This window comes from Rattus norvegicus, chromosome 1 (genome assembly GCF_036323735.1).
Source record: "Rattus norvegicus strain BN/NHsdMcwi chromosome 1, GRCr8, whole genome shotgun sequence".
Taxonomy (NCBI): Eukaryota; Metazoa; Chordata; class Mammalia; order Rodentia; family Muridae; genus Rattus; species Rattus norvegicus.
Window position 1 is genome coordinate 153324679 of NC_086019.1, and position 10564 is coordinate 153335242.

The 10564-nt window shown below is 42.5% G+C and overlaps 1 pseudogene; it reads right to left on the bottom strand.

Annotated features, from left to right (window-relative positions):
• Nucleotides 1-2501: 2501 nt before the first annotated feature.
• Nucleotides 2502-3050, bottom strand: LOC134484817 (large ribosomal subunit protein uL22-like; annotated as a pseudogene).
• Between the last annotated feature and the right edge of the window lie 7514 nt (nt 3051-10564).

Below are 10564 nucleotides of genomic sequence, written 5' to 3' on the forward strand. Positions count from 1 at the left end.
ATATAAATTGAGCACAACTATTAAAATTACACAAATTATAAAGCCTAAGATATGCTTAACACCCAGTCCATCATATTTGTCAATTTAGATAAAGACTCTACCATCTATCCTAACTTAAAAGGCTTATTACAATTCTATACTAGAATTATGTCCTGGTTTTAGCTTGTATTTCCATCTGAAAACCATTCCCTCAAATCTCTGCCATCTCTCTCAATACTTAACAGGTTGAGTTGACTGTGGGACTTCAACCAGTCTTCAACCTCGTCAGAAATCCGACGAAGATTTCTTAATAAATATTACTTGAAAATATAGGAAGCACAAAAACATAGCTTCCAAAATTGAGGAACCAGTCCAAGGAGAGGTACACACTTCTGCCTCAAGGGGGAGCTCAAGATCTCCGTCATTCGTTTTTTAAGAGCCGGGTAAAAAGAATGGAGAACAAGATGAAAAGGGGAGGGAGGAAGGGGTAAGAAGAGGTACAGGGGCTAACGGAGGTGAACCAAGACATAGTCCTCATTAGTAATCTCAGAATCCTTGGGATGGTTCCTTTAATGCTTTTATATTTTATTTCTTCCTTGTCTTTGATGGCTTGAACATTAAGTCACTAGGGAGAAAGTCCTCCTTAGAGGTCTTTGTCCTGCTAGCTACTGAGGCAGAGTCTTGCTAGGGTTGAGACCTGGCCTGAGCTGGCAGGAAAGAAAAAGCCTTTGATCCCAGCATCTTTTGTTCACTGTTGTTGGAGAAGCATTGAGAACCGTGCACGATGCAGGATCCTGGCCATTTCCGTTTGCTGATGGGATGAGGCTGGCATAGAGAGCCGAATTTTGAAAGCAGGGAATTGATGAGCATGGTTCTTGATGAGGGAGCCCTAACCAAGCATTGATTAGTGATAGTAAGGCGGGGAAAGAAACCAATTTCCAGTGCGGGGGTGGGGGGGGGAGGGTACTCTTGGGAAACCAAGTGAAATGTCACGTTCATTTAATCCCGCCACTAGAGGCAGAGCTGACAGATCTGTGAGATCAAGGATAGCCTGGTCTACACAGCAAGTTCCAGGTCAGACATAGTCAGACATAGTGAGAACCTGTCTTTTTTTTTGGTTCTCTTTTTTTTTCCGGAGCTGGGGACCGACCCCAGGGCCTTGCGCTTCCTAGGTAAGCGCTCTACCACTGAGCTAAATCCCCAGCCCGAGAACCTGTCTTAAAAAAAAAAAAAACAAACAAAAAAACAACAAAACAAACAATGGAAAACGAGGGCGGAAGATGAGCAGAAAAGAAAAAAAAAGAGTACTGTTAATAAACCTAGCTGCCCCTCAAAGACTAAACAGAATCGACCTCTTCAGTGCCTAGAATAACCTTCCCAGCATTACCCAGGCATTCTAAGGAATGCAGGCCGAGGCCTGCCATAAGTAGGCACCTCATCTACAAACAAAATGTGTTCTTGGGTAGAGATAGTTTAATTTAGGAGAGAGGAATTAGAAATGCCAGGAGCAGTTGCTCCGTTTTACTAGTCCAAGAGGTAGTTAAGAAGATAAAACTTATTCATGGCTTGGATCAGGGAGCAGCTCCTCCACACAGCCTAGGGTCCTAGTTTGCTAAGTGCCTTGTCAGGACAGGGTCGGTGTGTTGTCCAAGCCAAGTGGAGTCCTACGTTGCTCTTTGCTCATTTTATGTCTTATTTTTGCAAATATGTTTTCTTTATTTTATGCTGTTTACCTCATAGCATTTTCCTTCAAAAACAGACAATGTATGACTATTGTTCCGCTTTTGACATGCTTTTTTTTTTATCATTTTACATAGAAATTCACTGTAAGATTTCCAGATTTATGCTTACTACTCTATCGGACGAAAGCTCATTTTGTAACATTATAAACCTACAGAGTCTACATTTGAAGGTCTATTTTTTAATTAATAGGTTTTAAAATCACCTTTAGTCTTAGAGTAAAAGCCAAAACTACAGAACACCTATACACTACTTTTCCCTGTCGCTGTGCTACTTTCCCCCATTACTAACATTTTATTTGTATTTTGTTGTATGACAAAATCTCTACCCCTTAGTCCAGGCATCATCATCACCACCACCACCACCACCACCACCACCATCATCATCATCATAGACAGGGTCTCCCTAAGCTAGCCTTAAACTCATGCTGTAGCCCTTACTGGCCTTGAGCTCTTAGTCCTTCTGCCATGGCCTCCTAAGCAGTAAGAAGCACAGGCTTGGGCCACCAGACTCCTCTTACCCTTGTGGTAGATATTACAGTTGATATGTCAATATTGTTATATTATTCTGAGTTAAAATTTCATTTCCCACTGCAATCCATTATTCTTTATGATGTATTCTCTGAGGTTTGAGAAATCCCCAGTGACACATACACAGCGTCATTCTTGGCAGTTGAACTGCCCTGAAATTGTTCTATGCTCCATATACCCATGCCTCTCTGCTCTCAACAATGGCGATCACTGATTTCTTTTAACTTTATCTGCATTTATTTTATGCTGAATTTATTCCCGTGCCATGAGATTTTGTTTCTTCAGTTTCCTCTGTGATATCTTTTTCTTTTGTGCAACCTCCTCTTCCGGCTTTGGAACAATCTGTTCCTTGTCAGTGAGGATCATTCAGTGTGGCAGGGGGAGCTCATGGATGGGTTACTGTGGCCATGTGATCTATACGTTCGTCAGCTTGTCTTAGGTGCCGTGTTCACCGGGATGTGTTCAATGACTAGAGAATCTACGTCTAAACCCAATGCATTATTCTTTGCATTGGTAAACATGTTCAGCAAAAATTCAGGACTCTTTTCTTGGCCACCGTCCCTGTGTCCAGCCCCACTGTTTGGCCTGGGCACTCCTACCGACTCCACCATTATATGGATGGAATGGCACACATTGCTTCTTCACAGTGACATTCTTCAGCTACTTGGTGGCTTTGCGGATTGCATACCCTTGATGGCCTGGGCAGTTTCCTGGGTGTTCTTAAAGTAAACACAAAAGTTTGAACCTCTTGATTTGCATGGTTTTGTGGGGTTTTTGTGGGTCAAGAGAGTAGTGAACCATCTTGACAGGTCACCTCTGGAAGATCTTTTTACTGTCTTCTTACTGTTTGCCTTCCAAAAGGGTCTTGTACTTGGGTTCATACGGCTCTCTCACACTGGCTTTTTTTTTAAACTTAGTTTTTATTCATACCTACAAACTTAACTCTGTAATTCAGCTAAACTTCAAAGGAAATGAGAAATACAGGGAGCTCAAAGAACTGCAGTAGGGGTGCAAAGACCATGGATATTGTGAGCAGATGGGTGATCCTGAGGTAGGGAAGGAATGGCCACAAGGAAAGGTCACAAATCAGGTGCCCTAGGTTGTCCACCATCAGACACAGTGGTCTGCCTGCTGGTCTTGTTTTGAGATCCAGAATGAGCATCCTTCCCAAAGACCACAGGTTTGCTCTCAAACTGCTGAATCTCGGCAGAACAGATGAAAACCTAGGAAGCATCTGCGTTTGGGCCAGCATTTGCTGAAGATACCAGAACTGTCTGCTTCAGGATAGCTGTGCACCAATACATGCAGCTTCATCTACTTTTGAAAAACTCGTTCTTGCTTTTAGTTAATGTTTTAAATTAGCATATGTGCAGATTGTTTATTTATTTATTTATTTATTTATTTATTTATTTATTTATTTATTTATTTATTTATTTGTCAATTTGATCCAAGTGCAGGACGTCTGGGAAGAGAGAACCTCAATTCAGAAGATGCCATCAGACTGGCCTGAAAGCAAGTCTGTGGAGCATTTTCCTCATTAATGGCTGATGTGGGAAGACCCAGGCCACTGTGGGAGGAGCCACCCCTAAGCCAGTGGTCCTGGGTTGTATAAGAAAGCAGGCTAAGCAAACAGGAGAGAGCAAGTCAATGATCAATGTTCCCATGTGGCCTCTGCTTCACTCCCTGCATCTAGGCCCTGCTTTGAGTTTCAGCCATGACTTCACTCAGTGATCAACCATGATTGAGAAGCATAAGTCAAATAAACCCATTTTCTTCCCAAGTAGGTCTTGATCATGGTGTTTATTACAGCAATAGAAAGTCAAAATAAGCAGGCAAAAGGATGGGCATCATGGCATTCTCACATGCACACACACATACATAATGCATGCATGCATAGTTTGTTCTTACTCATTTCCTGCTTTCAACCATTTCCTTCTATTGAGCAATAACGTACTATTGTCTGGATGTAGCACACTTTAATTATTCATTCTCCTGAAGGGCATGTTGGTAGTTTCCAATTATGAATAAAATACTGTGTCTGTAGGCAGGATTTGGAGGAGACATTAATTTCCAACTCGTTTTGGGAAAACATAAAGGAATAATGGTTCAGTTGATTGAAAGGTAAGATATATTAAAAATAAATTTAATTCTGTAAGATTTATCTTATAATTTTAAGTAAGATATATGCGGTCACTTTTTCTGCTCCATGAGTCAGTTTGCCTGACATCATCAGAAATAATCTCTTAATAACAATATCTGGATCCTTAGAACATGTGACCTGGGCGACTATTGCAGACTGGTAGAGTCTGAACAAGACAAACTGGGGCATCCATAGCGTCTTCTCCTGTGTTCACACCACCTAGGAAAAGGTAACAGGTCACTGTGGCTTTTATTTTATTTCCAAATTGAGGAACGTGTACCCCTGTAACTGGGACTACTTTGCAATATATGAGCTCCTGAATACCCAGAAAGCAAACACTGAGTCCTGGACAGAAGAGAGGGGCTTGAGTCACCATTGTTGTCTGGAGAGCTGTATTGACTTTGCCTAGACGGTCTTGGTTGGAAAAGTGGTCTGGCAGTGGTCTGCAGAGAGGTCACAGAACCACAACCAGGAAAAATCCATGTATACATGGGCAGTAAAGGACTAAGGAAGGAGAGTTTGGTTTGAGACAAGCTCTCACTATGTAGCCTCTTGTGGCTTGAAACTCACAGAGATCTTTCTGCCTGCCTCTGCCTCTGCCTCTGCCTCTGCCTCTGCCTCTGCCTCTGCCTCTGCCTCTGCCTCTGCCTCTGCCTCTGCCTCTGCCTCTGCCTCTGCCTCTGCCTCTGCCTCTGCCTCTGCCTCTGCCTCTGCCTCTGCCTCTGCCTCGCCTCTGCCTCTGCCTCTGCCTCTGCCTCTGCCTCTGCCTCTGCCTCTGCCTCTCTGCCTCTGCCTCTCTGCCTCTGCCTCTGCCTCTGCCTCTGCCTCTGCCTCTGCCTCTGCCTCTGCCTCTGCCTCTGCCTCTGCCTCTGCCTCTGCCTCTGCTGTCCTGGGATCAAAGGCATGCATCACCACACCAGCTTAAGAAGAAGGTTTTGAGAATGGCCTTGAAAATACTAGCTTTTGGCTTTATGGTTATCTGCCATTTTGACATTCCATTACTAACCCCTTAACCACAATTTTAACAGCTTGTTTATATTGTTTTCATTTATCTGATTCATCGTGCCTTATGAGAAAACAAAAACAAACAAACAAACAAACAAAAAACCTGTTTTGACACTCCAACTGCTTGATCTGGTTGGCTTGATATAAACTCCTCCTTACTGGTACTCATAGAGATCATTGCTCCTCCACCTCCATTCAGTTCTGGGGATCTGACTCAGGGCCTTGTCCAGCCAAGCAAGGGTTGCAGTGCAGCCTTTCAACACATTAACAAGCACGGAAAGACAAGTGCTGCACACTCTAGCTCTTCTGTGGAAACTAAAAAGCAACTGGTAGAATAGGAATAAATTAGGAGGCAGGGAGGGAGGAGGAATGGGCCTTTAAAATTATTAGAGTCTGAAAGTTCCTAACATATGGGAGTAATTTTTGAGGACAGCCTCCAATAATCTCAATTTTATTATTATAAAGTTATTAGATGGGGTTGGGGATTTAGCTCAGTGGTAGAGCGCTTGCCTAGCAAACGCTAAGGCCCTGGGTTCGGTCCCCAGCTCCGGAAAAAAAAAGTTATTAGATGTCTTGAATTACAATACTATACTCCATAAATAAGTACAAACATATCAACTTAGGTATTATTAATGCCCTTCTTACTGTTTGGGAAGTGTGTCTTTCTTTTTTCTTCCTTCTGAATCCTAAATTCACATATCCTAGGCCAACTCAGTGTTCTGGAGATGACTCCTTACTCTTTGTTTCCATGACTTATCAACCACTAAGTGTCCTTTATCCTACCTTACTTAAGCTACTGAATCCTTCCTCAGAACTCTGACCTCACTCCCTATGAAAGCTCCAACCCTTAAGGTCTGCCAGGTCTTAAGCTTTTGCTGTTTATGCATCAAGGATGACAACCCTTTGACACTTTCCCTGTTTCTCATTGTGTCAGCCTTCAGGCTCCTGACTCTTTCAGTGTCACCTAAACATTCTCCAGTGACCCAAACGAATTCAATGGCTATGTCTTTGGCTAAGGATATAGAGAAATCAGTATGTTTAACCTTCTGGCATCTTGGAAAGTGTTTCAGCATTTTTCAATGTTTTTCAGGTATTGTTATAAATACTGTCCTCATACTGAAGGTTTCAGAAGTATTGACTAATGGATGGGAGAATTAGTAAAAAGCACAGCAGCTTCTCACAGACATCAAATCCCTATTTGCATCTCTCTTTTGTGGACACTCAGGAAGCGTTTAGAGTCTGCTCAGGTAATACTAGATATTCTCCCCAACCTAAGATTTTTGAATTTATTATATCTGAAAATCCCCCAACATACAATTTTTTTTTATCAAATAAGACATTTGCGGCTGGAAATCTTTCCATGGCCATTTATTCAACTATAGCTGCTATCTTGGAGAGTGAAGGCAGCATTCTCATTGGTTCATAATAGAAAAGGAGCAAGGAGAACCATCAAAGAGGACCAGTCCTAAAGTTGATTGAGTTTTCTGGAAGATGACAGGAGAGCTAGTGTTGATATATCATATTGTGAGTTAAAAAAAATCACATTGAGGTTTGAGTGTTCTGTACATAGGCTGTGGATTTCCAATTTTCAGGCTGCTTAGACTGAGAGTGCCTAGGATATGCAATTATAAATGATATCTGGTGGCCAGGGTGGCATACGCCTTCAGTCTCAACACTGGGAGGTGGGAGCAGGTGGATCTCTATGAATTAAAGGCCAGCCTGGAATATATAGGTAGTTCCTGGTCAACCAAAATACATAGTGAGACTCTGTCTCAAAGAAAAGAAAAGAAAAGAAAAGAAAAGAAAAAAAGAAGAGAAGAGAAGAGAAGAGTAGAGAAGAGAAGAGAAGAGAAGAGAAGAGAAGAGAAGAGAAGAGAAGACAAGAGAAGAGGTATCCAGAACTAAGACCCAACCAAGATAAAAGCCAGAGGCACAATGGGTCAGAGGAGACTGGTGGAAGGCTGGCACAGGTGTGCCACCAGAAAGATTACTGCTATCACTGACAACCATGAGCAAAGTAAAAGACATCTGAAAAAAATCAGAGGTTGGGTGGCATAGGGAATTTTGAGCTTTCATAATACATCTACTAATTTAACCAATCAAACTCATTAACCTTTTTAAAATATCTGTGTTTGTGGATGTGTCTCTCTGTGTGGGACTGTTTGTCCATGTGTGTGTAGCACACATGTTTGTGAAGGTATGTAAGCCTGTGCCTGAATGCAGAGGACAGAAGAGGGGAGGACTTAGTCTTCTATTACTCTCTACTTACTTCTTGGAGACACAGTTTCTCCCTAGTCTTGGGATTCACATTTTATTGGTGCTGCTAGAAGTCAGTGAGGCGTTTCTACCTCTGTTGGACCTGGGGTTGGAATTCATGGGCACTTGTCTTGTAGGTTCTGGGCCCAAATCTCTAGTCCTTAAGATTGTATAGCAAGTGGACCATCTCTCTAATGAACTCTTTAATATTAATATATATCTATAAATATATTCAGAATTGAACCTAAGGTCTTACATACACTAGCCAAGGGCTTTACCACCAAAGTATATCCCCAGCTCTCTCTCTCTTTTTTTTTAAAGGTTTATTTATTTATTTTATGCATACGAGTACACTGTCTCTGTCTTCAGACTTACCAGAAGAGGGCCTCAGATCCCACTATAGATGTGGTTGCTGGGAATTGAACTCAGGACCTCTGGAAGAGCAGCCAGTGCTCTTAACCACTGAGCCATCTCTGCAGCCTGCACCCCTCCCCCAGCTCTCTTTTTACTTTTTATGTTGAGACAGAGTTGTACTAAGTTGTGCAGGTTGTGCTCAAACTCACTGTGTAGCTCAGACAGGCCTTGAACTTGTGAACCTAAAGTCTTGACCCCCTAAGCAGCTGGGATAGAAGGTCTACAATACCAGTCCTACCTAATCTCTTTCTATTTTAAGAGGCCTAGCAAGAGGTAAACAAGACTAGCGCTATTATCAAGAATGTGAGAGAAGACATGACATTTGTAGGTGAGCACTGCTTAGGATTTTATAGAGTTTGTCAAACAAAACTCCAAATGCCTGACCTACTGTAGGCAGAGGGGTCTTGAACAGACAGAGCTGCAACTGCTAGTCTCCCAAATCCACTAATCTTGCTCTAGGCATTCACAACCTTCCTTCTTAAAAACATTTATTGAGCCAATTTTTTAAGTTCATTAAAACTTTTTTTTTTTCAACAGACTTGGGCACGGAGCATCTCTTCAGCTTGCCTTAGAGGACATTTAAACTCTGTTGCTCATTGTTTGAGAAAGAGAATTCCTGCCCAATAATGGTTCTGACTAATTTGGGCATGACAGAGCAGGCTTTACAGAATACTGAAACTCTGTAAAACTTACACAGATCAGTGTGAAATGTTAGGTGTAGGTGGGGACACTTACTTCAGCCCTCTCTATCCACCGAAGGCAACCCGGGTCTAAGATGGATATCTTAGGGAAGAGATAGTAAGAGATGAGTGAGCTGGGGTTCCCCGGCCAGAGCACCAGAGAAACACAGAGCAAAGAAGAAGATGAAGAGATTTGTGGGTGACACCAAAATCTCTCACCTAGCCCTCCCACTGCATTGGGCATTCCCCAAGAGAAACCCTGCTTACATGCTGAGTCCTGTGGGCTAAGCCCTTGCTGCCCTCGAGGGGGTGAGGGTGGGGGAGCCAGCCTTTTCTGATTAAGATACAGAAGGTTTCAGTGACTAAATGAGGGCAAAGGTGAGGTCGTGGAGCAGTGATGTGTGGCAGTATGATGTCATGGCAATCCCACCATGAATTTAGGGAGAGGAGCTAAAAGCCCCCGGGAGAGAAGAGGAGGAGAACATAGGAGGTCCAGAATATTAGAGTCACTTAGAAATTTAACAGGGCATTCAATGCTAGAGTAAGGAGAGGAAGGTGAGTCTCTTTTTCTGATTTTCTTCCCTTTCCAGCCTACATCTTTACGTCTTACTGCACTGTGTATAAGTACTGATGAATATCTCCAGGGAGAACTATATGTGACAGTACTTTATCAAATTTAAAGCTATAACCATGACAAAGGAAGTAAGAACAGAGAATGCTAGTTTGAGGGTTATTCATATAGACACTGGTTTAAACAATACTTTACATATATCCAGCTTATTTAATGTGAATAATTTGCAGTTTTATCATTCTCATCTTATAAGGAGAAAACTTGAACAACCCATACAACTATTAACTCATTAACCGTTTGCTGTCCCACGTTGGCAGATACATATCAGTTGAACGGTTTATTTCAGCCTCGTTCAGTAAATGTAAAGTGAGTGGAAAGACAGCAGCAGCAGACAAAGATTTGACAAAAACAAACCAATAAGTAATGACTAAGAGCAAGGTTAACACAAAGTGACATTAAAGGAAAAACAATGGTACCCAGATCAAAGAAGAACACTGACCTCCCTGGCAGTGTACTGGCCCATAATGGGTATGGAGTTATATGGATATTTTCTCAAGACATCTGGCCTCCCTGTAGCACATCCTAATACTTCTGGAATCTCATCTTGATCTCATCCTGGCTTATTTTCTAGTTGTCTACTAGGTACATCTTTTGTTTTGTTTGGTGAGGTAGGTTTCTTTGAGAACAGGCTGGCCTGGAACCCAGCAATCCACCTGCCTCTACCTCCTGAGTGCTGGGATTAAAGGTGTGTGCTGTCACCACCACTTGGCTTCAACTCAATACATTCTTACCTAATTTGGTTGGCTGAGTTAGTCACAATGTTGCTAGCCCTCTAAATTATGTTCTTCAGAAATAACAGAAGAATGCACCGTGACTCAGGCTGTCATGCCAGCAATTGGCAGACAGAAGCAGGAGGGTTAGGAGTTCAAGGCCTGTTGACATTACATAGTGGTCAATCTGGACTATGTGACATCTTAGCTTAAAACAGTACAACAAACAAGTAACTGAAGTAACTGGAGACTGAGAGAACATCTACTGACAGAGAGAGAGAGAGAGAGAGAGAGAGAGAGAGAGAGAGGGAGAACATGTGTGAGGGTGTGGGTAGAGGCTGGAAGAAAATCCTCTTCAGGCACTGTTCACTGTGATTTTTTTTTTTTTTTTGGTTCTTTTTTTCGGAGCTGGGGACCGAACCCAGGGCCTTGCGCTTCCTAGGTAAGCGCTCTACCACTGAGCTAAATCCCCAGCCCCC